Source organism: Coregonus lavaretus, assembly GCF_964263955.1.
Source record: "Coregonus lavaretus genome assembly, contig: HAP1_SCAFFOLD_2257, whole genome shotgun sequence".
Classification (NCBI taxonomy): Eukaryota; Metazoa; Chordata; class Actinopteri; order Salmoniformes; family Salmonidae; genus Coregonus; species Coregonus lavaretus.
The window spans coordinates 50,170-64,199 of NW_028164720.1; the positions used below are offsets into that span (position 1 = coordinate 50,170).

A 14,030-nucleotide genomic window follows, 5' to 3' on the forward strand; every position below is an offset into this window, starting at 1 on the left:
ATGCAGCCAGGAGGTGCTTTTTGAGCTCAAAACAACGATCACCCGCAGATAAGTTACACAATAATTATCTAAAGAGGGTGAATCCTTACTGCAGAAACAGTAAATAGTGGGGAGAGCGCGTCATTCTGCTCTAGGCTTATGTTTGTAGTGCGTTAAAAATAAACTTTATTTTTTAAGCAGGTGATCTAATAATTTATCCAGATAAAAATGTATTTGAACGCGCATTTCACTATCTGACGTAATGGTAGTCTACCTTTTGACCTTTATATTGTAGATTTGCAATTAAGCGTTTTAAATGAAGAGCCATTTGGGAGCCAAATGATGGCTCTCTTATGTGAACGGAGTCAAATGAACCGGCTCACCAAAAATACTCATAGGTTTATAGCCTATTATATATTGATATTTAGGTCATGTAAAGTCTTCATACACTTAAGGCAAGTATCCAGCCGATACGTTCATATTCTATCTAGTAAAAGTCGATTTATATTTTGTATTTCTTGATTTAATGAAATTAGGGAGTGGTCGAAATGCACGCAATTGTTCACAATGGGGGAGGGTCATGATCTTTCGCTTGGTCTCAATCACATGATCCATGGCCTCTACTGTAGGCCTAAGGCTATAGGAAGAGAATGCTCGGAGAAGAACAGCGCCAAGTTCCATTTCTAAGAAAATGTACTTCCTTTTCCGAGTTTTTGCACTGCTGCTGGGATGGTGTATACAGTGTTACACAGTGCAATGGATAGGTTATCCCAATCATGAGCCCTGTCCTACCCTGCTCTTGCTGATGTAAACCCTGGTGTGCTTCCTAATCAATGGATGTGCTGTGTACCGTGGGACTTCAGGAGGCGAGTCAAAGGCTTCTAACGGAAAAATACATTTAAAAAAAGGTTTAAAAAAAAAATGCAATATCTGTGTGCGCGGACTAGTCTTACTTACTTCCTGTTCAGTTTGAGAGGGAGTACGTGAACATGAGAAGGAAGACAGGAGGTAAGCTCGCTACTGCTGTAATTGATATGAATAAAAACAATATGTTTTGTTGCCCCATAATGAAGCTATTTATCAGAGTTATTGACCTCTCTTTACAATTTATATAAATACTACTGGTCTATGTATTAAATCCTGTAATATTCTTCTATATGCAGACTATACGGTTATGCGCCGACTGTTGACCAAGCTATGTTAGAGCTGCAATCTGATTTAGTTACATTACAGGAAGCCCTTGTTGATTTAAAACCCGTACTTATTGCGGGCAAAACTAAATATGTTGTTCTCTTATTCACTGAATAAACTGTCTCCGATGGGCTACATATTCACTCATTGGGTGGCTCTGTTATGGAACGCGTTCCCGCTTATAAATATCTGGGCATTTGGGTTGATAAAGATCTAACGTTTAAAAAAACATACTGATGAGCTAGTTAAAAAGCTAAGATTTTAAAGTGGGCTTCTTTTTTTATTAACAGCAGGAAGCAGATTGTGCTGTCAATTTTCCTTCCAGTTCTTGACCACGGTGACTCCATTTACCAGAATGCAGCAGCCACTACTCTTAAACATTTGGATGCCGTCTACCATAGCACCTTTCACTTTATCACAGGAGATAGTTTTAATACACATCGCTGCATCCTGTATCAAAAGGTTGGCTGGTCCTCACTAAAATCCCATAGATCACTTCATTACTCCCTTCTTGTTTACAGAGCTCTTGTCCACAAGCTTCCAACATACCTCACTTCCCTGTTGAAATATAAAAACATGAGATACCAAACCCGTTCGCAAGGTTGGTTAACTCTTGGGGTCCCGCTTGTCTCTACAAATGTTTTGGTAAATCTGCCTTTTAGTTTTAACGCACCACAGTTATGGAATACAAAACGAATCACCAATCCGATGATTCGAATCCATCTGGATTCCCAGGTGCTGATAGGGCAGTTTAAAACTCTGTTGTTAAATGAGTCCCACTGAAGTGTGTAATCACCTGATGTCATGTATTTATAGCTGTCTGGTAGTTTCTCTTTGTCTTTTGTTGTTGTGTTGATGGAGTTTTTGTCCTCAAGACACCATTACAAATGAGACACTGGTTTCAGTTGGGCTCCCCTGATTTTAAATTCAGGTAAATAAAGAAATAAACCATAAACCAGTAATTTCCATAACTTACCCATGAAGCGGCAGCCGCGGAGATGGACAGTGCATGGGTGCTGAAAGTAGGCTAATTCAAGAAGGCTTCATTCACTTAAACAACCTTCATTTTAATGTCGCTTTAGGCCACTAACAACGAGGGATTTGTGTTGCATATAGAATATCATTGTTTTGTCTCTATGACATTCAGAGGCTGTGCTACAACTTTCTATATTTTTACATTTTTAGTCATTTAGCAGACGCTCTTATTCAGAGCGACTTACAGGAGCAATTAGGGTTAAGTGCCTTGCTCAAGGGCACAGCGACAGATTTTTCACCTAGTCGGCTCGGGGATTAGAACCAGCAACCTCTCGGTTACTGGCACAACGCTCTTAACCACTAAGCTACCTGCCGCCCCAGCCGCGAAGACAAAGGAAACAAAACATTGACTTTGCAAATTCATTGATGATCAAATAGTTCAGTTGTAACTGGTTCTGTTGTACTTAATTTTTTACAGTTGAAATATAACTTTAGCACTGTTCCAAAACTTAGACTATCCTCTTTCTTAACAACAGCCTGAATAGAAATCAAAACGTCTCCGGTGAACAGCCTGAATAGAAATCAAAACGTCTCCGGTGAACAGCCTGTATAGAAATCAAAACGTCTCCGGTGAACAGCCTGTATAGAATCAAAACGTCTCCGGTGAACAGCCTGTATAGAAATCAAAACGTCTCCGGTGAACAGCCTGTATAGAAATCAAAACGTCTCCGGTGAACAGCCTGTATAGAAATCAAAACGTCTCCGGTGAACAGCCTGTATAGAAATCAAAACGTCTCCGGTGAACAGCCTGTATAGAAATCAAAACGTCTCCGGTGAACAGCCTGTATAGAAATAAAAAACGTCTCCGGTGAACAGCCTGTATAGAAATCAAAACGTCTCCGGTGAACAGCCTGTATAGAAATCAAAACGTCTCCGGTGAACAACCTGTATAGAAATCAAAACGTCTCCGGTGAACAGCCTGTATAGAAATCAAAACGTCTCCGGTGAACAGCCTGTATAGAAATCAAAACGTCTCCGGTGAACAGCCTGTATAGAAATCAAAACGTCTCCGGTGAACAGCCTGTATAGAAATCAAAACGTCTCCGGTGAACAGCCTGTATAGAAATCAAAACGTCTCCGGTGAACAGCCTGAATAGAAATGAAAACGTCTCCGGTGAACAGCCTGTATAGAAATCAAAACGTCTCCGGTGAACAGCCTGTATAGAAATCAAAACGTCTCCGGTGAACAGCCTGTATAGAAATCAAAACGTCTCCGGTGAACAGCCTGTATAGAAATCAAAACGTCTCCGGTGAACAGCCTGTATAGAAATCAAAACGTCTCCGGTGAACAGCCTGAATAGAAATGAAAACGTCTCCGGTGAACAGCCTGTATAGAAATCAAAACGTCTCCGGTGAACAGCCTGTATAGAAATCAAAACGTCTCCGGTGAACAGCCTGTATAGAAATCAAAACGTCTCCGGTGAACAGCCTGTATAGAAATCAAAACGTCTCCGGTGCTGCAGCGTGCGCTCATTCGTTGTCATGCTCTGTTGTGGTATTAAAATAGATTCTGCTTGTCTCCAGTCATGTAAAATGACAAAGAATTGCATGAAATGCCTTTTATAAAAGCTATCTTTTCTTCACCCCTACCATTGTCCGTGGTGGTCTGCGAATCCACAACCTTCTGGCTACTTTGCCATGTGATGGTTACAAAACAACGAACAGTTTCTAAAACTCCATATCTAAAGGCTGTGGTCTGTCCTAGGAGTGAGGGTAATTTGGGGTATAGGGGAGGGTCACTTTTTTTTTTTCCTCATGTTTTACAAATTCACATACACAGATAGACAGACACATAGAAACATTCCATTCCTTTTAATTTAATCTATGAAATGTATTTGACAGGGATACTGCACATCAATCAACATTTCAGTAAAGGTGTCAGATTTAGCCAGCTAGCTAGTTTTCAACTGTAGTCCCTGGGCAGGTAGATACAAAATAAAATTGCCCTAGCACTAACACACCCGATACAAAAAAAATCAAAGGCTTGATGATAGAGTTAATTAGTTGAATCTAAGGCGTTAGTTCTAGGACCAAAAACTAAAACATGCACCTCCTGGGGGCCCTGGAGGAGAGCTTTGAAAAAGGCTGAGCCAGAATAACGTCATTCAAATGAAGTCATTATTTGTTAATGAACTAACTGACACGTTGTAGTCCTACATCAGTTGGACAACTTCAGTGTGGACTTTACAGGTCCCTATGGCTGTGTTTACACAGGCTGACCAATTCTGGGTTCTTTTCTTTCACTCATTGGCTTTTGACCAATCAGATCAGCTTATTTTGCCAATTAACAGGAAAAATATCAGAATTGGGCTGCCTGTGTAAAACGCAGGTGATCCGCCTTCTCAATGAGACAGTCTGTTATCCTCATCACATGACCATGCTAATTAAAAGGGCGCAATATGTAGCTTTGTGGGCGACCAGATCAAATTCACGTCAGTTATAGATCTGTCTTCTGGTTGAAAGCAGGTCTGATAAATGGTAGATCTGTTCTATGTGTGCTACTTCTATGCTTCCCATCCTTAAAGCGCCAATCAGCAGTTGAAACAATAAGAACACGTTATATCCGCCACTGTTTCTGTTAAAATCTGAGGGATGGGGGGCTGGAGAAATGTAACCACTCTTAAATTCATAGACAGAGCTACGGATGCATGGACTGACCATCCATGATATCAACATTATAGTTTTAACCATGTTGAGGCTATACAGTGTTGGTTTACATGTACTTTGTTTACAAACAAAGTAAAACAAGCTTAGATTCTGGGTTCTGATGGGGTATGACAGTTGAACTGAGCTCATGAGGCATTTATAAGTTAGATTCTGGGTTCTGATGGGGTATGACAGTTGAACTGAGCTCATGAGGCATTTATAAGTTAGATTCTGGGTTCTGATGGGGTATGACAGTTGAACTGAGCTCATGAGGCATTTATAAGTTAGATTCTGGGTTCTGATGGGGTATGACAGTTGAACTGAGCTCATGAGGCATTTATAAGTTATATTCTGGGTTCTGATGGGGTATGACAGTTGAACTAAGCTCATGAGGCATTTATAAGTTATATTCTGGGTTCTGATGGGGTATGACAGTTGAACTGAGCTCATGAGGCATTTATAAGTTAGATTCTGGGTTCTGATGGGGTATGACAGTTGAACTGAGCTCATGAGGCATTTATAAGTTAGATTCTTCAAGAATCAATGGGTACATACTGTATCATTAATTTATAAGTCAAAAAATGGATTTAGCAACTGCCGATTACCTCATTAAGTTTCGTTTTGGCATCTTTTGACTTTCTGTTTTGTACACCAGCTTCAAACAGTTATTTCTCAGCGGTTAAGATGGTACCATGTTTTGTCACACAAACTGAAATTAGAAAAACTATCAGCATTTTTGCAACCAGGCAAATGTGTCATAAAACTTTCCAGTAATCCAGTCTACTAGTTTCCCCACTGAACCTTTTAACATCCAGGTCGATTGACTTCTCAATGAGATAATCTGGGATTGTCATCATCTGGACTGAATCTATCTATCTCCATTACACACACACACACACACACACACTCTTTAGCAGACGTGCAAATAGGGAATATATGACGAGACTCTTATTCATAACAAAACAACCGGTAGGCCTAGCTAAATACAATAACAAGATGCAATCATTTGCTGCTAGTGAAAATCCATTTATCTTTACATTCTAAAATAATTAGAAATAGGTATATATTTCCTGTTATTGCATATACAAAGCATATACTCGCGAAATATCCTATAGGCCTACAACAAGTTCGGATTGGCTGCCATTCGTCCCATCTCTCATTTAATAGGACCCACTTCACAGTAGTAAATAGATCAGCTACAGTATTTCCAGCAGCCTATTTTGCTCTATGCGATCCGATCCGAAGCGCAGTTTAACGTTAGAACAGACGATTCACCTTTTCCATTGACGTTTGTAGGCGACGTCTGAATGATGTAATGTGACATTTCTTGCGTAGAAAATATTTCATTTACAAACATAATACATTATCATAATCATTGCATAATAAATTCCTCACCTTTTCTGGCCATGATGAGTTCATATTCCCGATGTAGCCATACAACAAATTACCATGCGCATTTCTCATTTAATTGGGCCTATTAGAGAGGTCAGAAAGGCCTACAGCAAATGTCACTGTAAAAGAAAACATTCTGCCAACATCTTCAAAGACATTTGATCAAGTTCGCCATGGATATTTCCTTTAGATATACTGTCTGGGCCTAATTCCAATCCTTCCAAGTATCCAGAAAATAAGGGCGTTATTGTCACCAGACCAGTCGCCAGACCTCAGTCTTAAGGGGGGCATATGAAATGCATGGGAGGGCAGGGCACAATTATTATTAGCCTACAGTACGTATATTTAATAATAAATTCCCTAAAGTGGGGGGGGGGGGGGGGGGCACAAGCATTTTTGGGGGCGGGCCCGGCCCCTATATGGCCCGCCCATAGCGACGGGTGTGATTGTCACCATAAAAGATTGATGATGGGTGTATTTCATAACGCTAGTTCATGCAGGCACCGTTTTACAACAGGTCTGATTTATAACTGCAAACATGAATGCGCCAAGTTTATACATCTCAATGCTTTTGTGCACATTTATCAATTTATAAATATTGTGTAGAAACTATCCTAAAATACTACTTATAAACGCTATTTTAAATGTTGGTTTGCATAGAAAAAGTGTGATGTATCAACCAATCCTATGACGCAAACGTAGGAGGTCGCCATTGATAAATACCAGTTGTTCTCAGCCTCAGTTCTTGTCTATTACTTTGGCTATTTAGCATTTAGAAACGCCCCTAATTAACCAGATATGGTCAAAATCATGAATTTAAAGCCCGTGGGGAATGTACAAAGCCTTACAATGAAATGAAACAACAAAAGCTACGAAAAAACTTTTCCTAGACTGAAATAGAGGTGCTAGTGTCAGATATTTAATACAACCAAAAGGTTCTGCTGAATGAACAAGTCGTGCTTTCCACCTGGCCACCACATTCAGTAGCGTCTTTTGCACATAACATCACCTATCACCTGCTCATTAAGAGTAGAAGCCTTCTCTGTTCACATAGCCTAGTTGAACTCGTTTTGGGATGGTGCTTTTATGGCGATGTGGGGGCCGTCTATTTCTCCGTTCGTATTTGGGAACCCATTGATGGCAAAAAAAACCCTCTTAACCTGTTGCGCGATGGTGGGAATTGTATGTTACAGTACGTTTTGCTGATGATTGCATCCAAAACATTGGCTCATCGAGGGATGTGAGATGCCGCTGGCCGATCGGAAAGCTCCGGCTGAAAAGTGCCCTGTTGCCAAAAACCCGAGGATGGATAACACTTTGACACGCACCCGAATGGCATGGGTTTGCCTTTCTAAAGTAGGTCTTAAATGCTCGCAATGATCCTATAAGATTGGTTTTGGGAAACGATATCTGATGAGCCAATCTGTACTTTCTGCTAAAAAGTCCCACCTGTCTCTAAAAACGTGCTCTCTGTGAAATGCAGCGGTGCCAGATCTTCCAACAGAGCAGATCAGCCATCTCTCATTGGATTTCCATTATCTCAGTCTTTTATAGGATTTACACAATAGTTTCACTTTCACACGTACCTCTAATTTAACAAATGACTGTACTTTATATGGATTATTATCGTTACAAATGCACTGATGTGGTCAAATATATTTAACCTGTCAAGACGTTGCATGAATTCACAATGTCAATATAATTACATAAATAAAATAATGTCATTATTACACTCATGATTTCACACATTTTCAACATACAGTATATTTTCCCCGTTCTACGCTTGACAAGCAGTTCCCTTATTCCACCACTTGGCACTGATCGTGGTCATGGGGCTGAACACTCTCAAGCTAACATTTATATTGATAAATCTCACAACTATCTAGTAATCATTACTTTTAATGCTGTTAACAAATGTCGATGGTATAATATTATTTGTGTTATAAAGACGATTGACTATTGCTTTTTTCATATTGTTAAACAACATTCTAAGTCTGCTAACATTTCCTCATAAAATGTTACGAATTTCAGTTTTTAAAAAAATCACAATCTTTATTGCGGGACTTTTATTTTGAAGGAAAATCGCCGAGGTCACGACCTTATTCTTTCTAGGTCTTGTTTATTCATACTGGCGGAACAGAGGTGAAGCGAAGTAGCGGCACCATTTATCTACAATAAGAGGTGGACCCGTTCCTCTACTTCATTATAAATGGACTTCCTGTTTCAACACAGTGGGAGGATTCAACACCTATAGGTTCATGTAAAGTCTTCATACACTTAATACAAGTATTCAGCCTATAAGTTAAGATTCTATCTAGTAAAACTGCAATTACATTTTTGTATTTAATGATTGTATTTAATGAGGTGATGTTTTGCAGTGCTACCAGGAGGGGGCAGTGTGACACAACAACCAGGTTTGGCAGAAGGACTCCAGACCAGTGGTTCCCAACCTGTGGTCCTTGGGGGGTGGTGCAGGTGGTCCTCAATTACTTTTTAGATTGTAGTATTTTATTATTCTAAAATAATAACAGTTGGGAGTATTAATGGTATTATAATCAATTTTACATTCCTTTTCACAATGCAACTAGTTTATAATAATATACCTTTACAGGCTTTGTTACATTCACATCTAGTGATAGAATTTGACCGGCAATATATTTGATGTGAAAAAAGAACAGCGACTCCGTGAATGGTGGTCCTCAAGAGCTTTGGACGGTGATTTGATGGTCTCCAGAATGGGAAAGTTTGGGAACCGCTGAGCTAGACAGTCACATCTGTGTGGTAACATGATAGGATGGAAAACCAATGATATACAATGATTCTGCAAACCCAAAACAGACTGATTATAATGTATAGTATATGACGTTACATTGAACTAATCACAGTAATCAGAGACCAACTCACACACAGTATATACAAAGACACACACAAACAAAATACATTCCTAGGTGAAGAAGTGTCTTAGTCCACAGACTAGGAGACAGGCCTCAGCGTCTTCAGATTAGGTGAAGAAGTGTCTTAGTCCACAGACTAGGAGACAGGCCTCAGCGTCTTCAGATTAGGTGAAGAAGTGTCTTAGTCCACAGACTAGGAGACAGGCCTCAGCGTCTTCAGATTAGGTGAAGAAGTGTCTTAGTCCACAGACTAGGAGACAGGCCTCAGCGTCTTCAGATTAGGTGAAGAAGTGTCTTAGTCCACAGACTAGGAGACAAGCCTCAGCGTCTTCAGATTAGGTGAAGAAGTGTCTTAGTCCAGAGACTAGGAGACAGGCCTCAGCGTCTTCAGATTAGGTGGAGAAGTGTCTTAATCCACAGACTAGGAGACAGGCCTCAGCGTCTTCAGATTAGGTGAAGAAGTGTCTTAGTCCACAGACTAGGAGACAGGCCTCAGCGTCTTCAGATTAGGTGAAGAAGTGTCTTAGTCCACAGACTAGGAGACAGGCCTCAGCGTCTTCAGATTAGGTGAAGAAGTGTCTTAGTCCACAGACTAGGAGACAGGCCTCAGCGTCTTCAGATTAGGTGAAGAAGTGTCTTAGTCCACAGACTAGGAGACAGGCCTCAGCGTCTTCAGATTAGGTGAAGAAGTGTCTTAGTCCACAGACTAGGAGACAAGCCTCAGCGTCTTCAGATTAGGTGAAGAAGTGTCTTAGTCCACAGACTAGGAGACAGGCCTCAGCGTCTTCAGATTAGGTGGAGAAGTGTCTTAATCCACAGACTAGGAGACAGGCCTCAGCGTCTTCAGATTAGGTGAAGAAGTGTCTTAGTCCACAGACTAGGAGACAGGCCTCAGCATCTTCAGATTAGGTTCTACAAGAAAGAGGATGGAGGAGAAGGGAAGAGAGAGATCAGAAAGTATGGAGGAGAAGGGAAGAGAGAGATCAGAAAGAGGATGGAGGAGAAGGGAAGAGAGAGATCAGAAAGTATGGAGGAGAAGGGAAGAGAGAGATCAGAAAGTATGGAGGAGAAGGGGAGAGAGAGATCAGAAAGTATGGAGGAGAAGGGGAGAGAGAGATCAGAAAGTAGAGAGGAGAAGGGAAGAGAGAGATCAGAAAGTAGGGAGGAGAAGGGAAGAGATAGATCAGAAAGTATGGAGGAGAAGGGAAGAGAGAGATCAGAAAGTGTGGAGGAGAAGGGAAGAGAGAGATCAGAAAGTATGGAGGAGAAGGGAAGAGAGAGATCAGAAAGTATGGAGGAGAAGGGAAGAGAGAGATCAGAAAGTATGGAGGAGAAGGGAAGAGAGAGATCAGAAAGTATGGAGGAGAAGGGAAGAGAGAGATCAGAAAGTATGGAGGAGAAGGGAAGAGAGAGATCAGAAAGTATGGAGGAGAAGGGAAGAGAGAGATCAGAAAGTATGGAGGAGAAGGGAAGAGAGAGATCAGAAAGTATGGAGGAGAAGGGAAGAGAGAGATCAGAAAGTATGGAGGAGAAGGGAAGAGAGAGATCAGAAAGTATGGAGGAGAAGGGAAGAGAGAGATCAGAAAGTATGGAGGAGAAGGGAAGAGAGAGATCAGAAAGTATGGAGGAGAAGGGAAGAGAGAGATCAGAAAGTATGGAGGAGATGGGAAGAGAGAGATCAGAAAGTATGGAGGAGAAGGGAAGAGAGAGATCAGAAAGTATGGAGGAGAAGGGAAGAGAGAGATCAGAAAGTATGGAGGAGAAGGGAAGAGAGAGATCAGAAAGTATGGAGGAGAAGGAGGAGAGAGAGATCAGAAAGTATGGAGGAGAAGGGAGGAGAGAGATCAGAAAGTATGGAGGAGAAGGGAGGAGAGAGATCAGAAAGTATGGAGGAGAAGGGAAGAGAGAGAGATCAGAAAGTATGGAGGAGAAGGGAAGAGAGATCAGAAAGTATGGAGGAGAAGGGAAGAGAGAGATCAGAAAGTATGGAGGAGAAGGGAAGAGAGAGATCAGAAAGTGGGGAGGAGAAGGGAAGAGAGAGATCAGAAAGTATGGAGGAGAAGGGAAGAGAGAGATCAGAAAGTATGGAGGAGAAGGGAAGAGAGAGATCAGAAAGTATGGAGGAGAAGGGAAGAGAGAGATCAGAAAGTAGGGAGGAGAAGGGAAGAGAGAGATCAGAAAGTATGGAGGAGAAGGGAAGAGAGAGATCAGAAAGTAGGGAGGAGAAGGGAAGAGAGAAATCAGAAAGTATGGAGGAGAAGGGAAGAGAGAGATCAGAAAGTAGGGAGGAGAAGGGAAGAGAGAGATCAGAAAGTAGGGAGGAGAAGGGAAGAGAGAGATCAGAAAGTATGGAGGAGAAGGGAAGAGAGAGATCAGAAAGTATGGAGGAGAAGGAGGAGTTCCATCTGAGATAATGATGTGATGATGGTCCTATGATGTAACTACAATAAGATAACAGTCATTTATTACAGACAGAAACACTAAAACATGCTTCCATTCTGGAAAAACAGTTCCTCTTTGATCTGGTTAGCTGTGTTTTTATTTGACCCATATTTAAATCATTACACATATTCAAGGGAGGGAGCAATGAAAACTGTCTTACCTAGATTCACTCAAGTCCTTAACAAGATGGTTTTCATGTTCAACGAGAGCTTTGAGACAAGCTCCCGTCACTTCTGGTCCTTTGGGGATGACTGCTTTCAGTAGTTTTCTCATTCGGTCCTGTTCAGTTGTTTCAGCTGTTATTCTGGAGTGCTCTTCTTCACCAATCATGTTCTTTGACCACAGATCATCTGCTATTGGCATTGAGTTTTTGGTTCGCTGAATTAGTTTAGCCCAGTGTTTCTTCAGAAACTCCTCAGCAGGAATGTCAGGGACTGTTAATGCTGAAGGGGGGGTCAATTAAATTAATATGGCTTTAGGGTTAACAGCAGCTGTTTCTACATCTTCCAGTCTCTCCAGTTATCATTCCTCTGATAGTCATTTATTGTATAGAGCCGACTCCAGGGTTGTGGTCAATTCCAATTAAAGTCAGTCAATTTAAAATAAAAAATTGAAATAATAATTTTTCCTATTAGGTTTATTGAGAAGTCATTGAAAATTGATGCCCTTATTAATGTTTTATCAACAATCTACTCAGAATCCTCTAATGTCAAAGTGGGCCTGTCCCCCATACATTCAACATCTGGAAGGTCCCTCAGTCAAGTATCGCATTTCAAGCACAGATTCAACTATATACAAAGACCAGGGATTTTTTTTGAAAGCCTCATAAAAGAAGGACAGTGATTGGTAGATGGGTAACAATAACAAATCAGACATTGAATATCTCTTTAAGCATGGTCAAGTTAATAATTATCCTGTGGGTGATGTATTAAACCACCCAGACACATCAAAGATACAGTCGTCCTTCTGAACTGAGCTGCAGGACAGGAAGGAAACTGCTTAGTGATGTCACCATGAGGCCATTGGTGATTTTAAAACAGCTACAGAGTTCAATGTCTGTGACGGGAGAAAACTGAGGATGGATCAACAACATTGTAGTGACTCCACAATGATGACTTAAAATAAAACAAATATACAGAATACAAATATTCCAAAACATGCATCTTATATGCAACAAGGTACTAAAGTAATACTGCAAAAGGAAACGGCAAAGGAATCCACTTTTTGGCCTAAATGCAAAGCCTCATGTTTGGGGCAAATCCAACACAACACATCACTGAGTAACTGCCTCCTTATTTTCAACCATGGTGGTGGCTGCATCATGTTATGGGTATACTTGACATCGGCAAATACTGAGGAGTTTTTCAGGATAAAAAGAAACGGGATGGAGCTAAGCACAGACTAAATCCCAGAGGAAAACTTGCTTCAGTCTACTTTTCACCAGACACTGGGAGAGGAATTCACCTTTCAGCAGGACAATAACCTACAACACAAGGCCACATCTACACTGGAGTTGCTTACCAAGAAGACAGTGAATGTTCCGGAGTGGCCAAGTTACAGTTTTGACTTAAATCTGCTTGAAAATCTATGGCAAGACTTGAAAACTGCAGTCTAACCACGATCCCCAACATCTTGACAGAGCTTGAAGAATTATGAAAAGAATAATGGGCTAATATTGTACAATCCAGGTGTGTAAAGCTCTTAGAGACTTAGACAAGAAGACTCCCAGCTGTAATGGCTGCCAAGGTGTTTCTAACATGTATTGACTCAGGGAGCTATTTCATTTCTATCAATCTAAATATATATATATATATATATATATATATATATAAATATTCTTCCACTTTGACATTAGAGTATTTTGTGTAGATTGTTGACATAAAATGACAATTAAATCCCCTTTAATCCTGCTTTGTAACACAATAAAATGTGATGCAGATACTTTTGCAAGGCACTGGGTTTCTGTCTGAATGTTCTGTAGCATTACACACCACTGAACATGACTCATTAAGGTCTTCATCACCCCACTGAACATGACTCATGAAGACCTTCATCACCCCACTGATCATGACTCATGAAGACCTTCATCACCCCACTGAACATGACTCATGAAGACCTTCATCACCCCACTGAACATGACTCATGAAGACCTTCATCACCCCACTGAACATGACTCATGAAGACCTTCATCACCCCACTGAACATGACTCATGAAGACCTTCATCACCCCACTGAACATGACTCATGAAGACCTTCATCACCCCACTGAACATGACTCATGAAGGTCTTCATCACCCCACTGAACATGACTCATGAAGACCTTCATCAGTGTCCTTCATCACAACTTGAAGAGACGTTCGCTCTATAACCCGTTTTATAAACCTCGTCCACAAAAACAAACGTACCTATTGGATGAGAGTCTTTGCTATATTCATCTAAAAGACAAACAAG

At 40.8% G+C, this 14,030-nt stretch overlaps 1 long non-coding RNA gene across 1 annotated transcript; it reads right to left on the reverse strand.

Moving 5' to 3' along the window:
• Positions 1–8,537: 8,537 nt before the first annotated feature.
• Positions 8,538–14,009, reverse strand: LOC311116723. Its single transcript, XR_014611467.1, has 3 exons — positions 13,985–14,009; positions 11,740–12,022; positions 8,538–10,049 (listed from the first exon to the last, which is right to left on the reverse strand). It is a non-coding gene; the product is annotated as an uncharacterized lncRNA (long non-coding RNA).
• Positions 14,010–14,030: the final 21 nt, after the last annotated feature.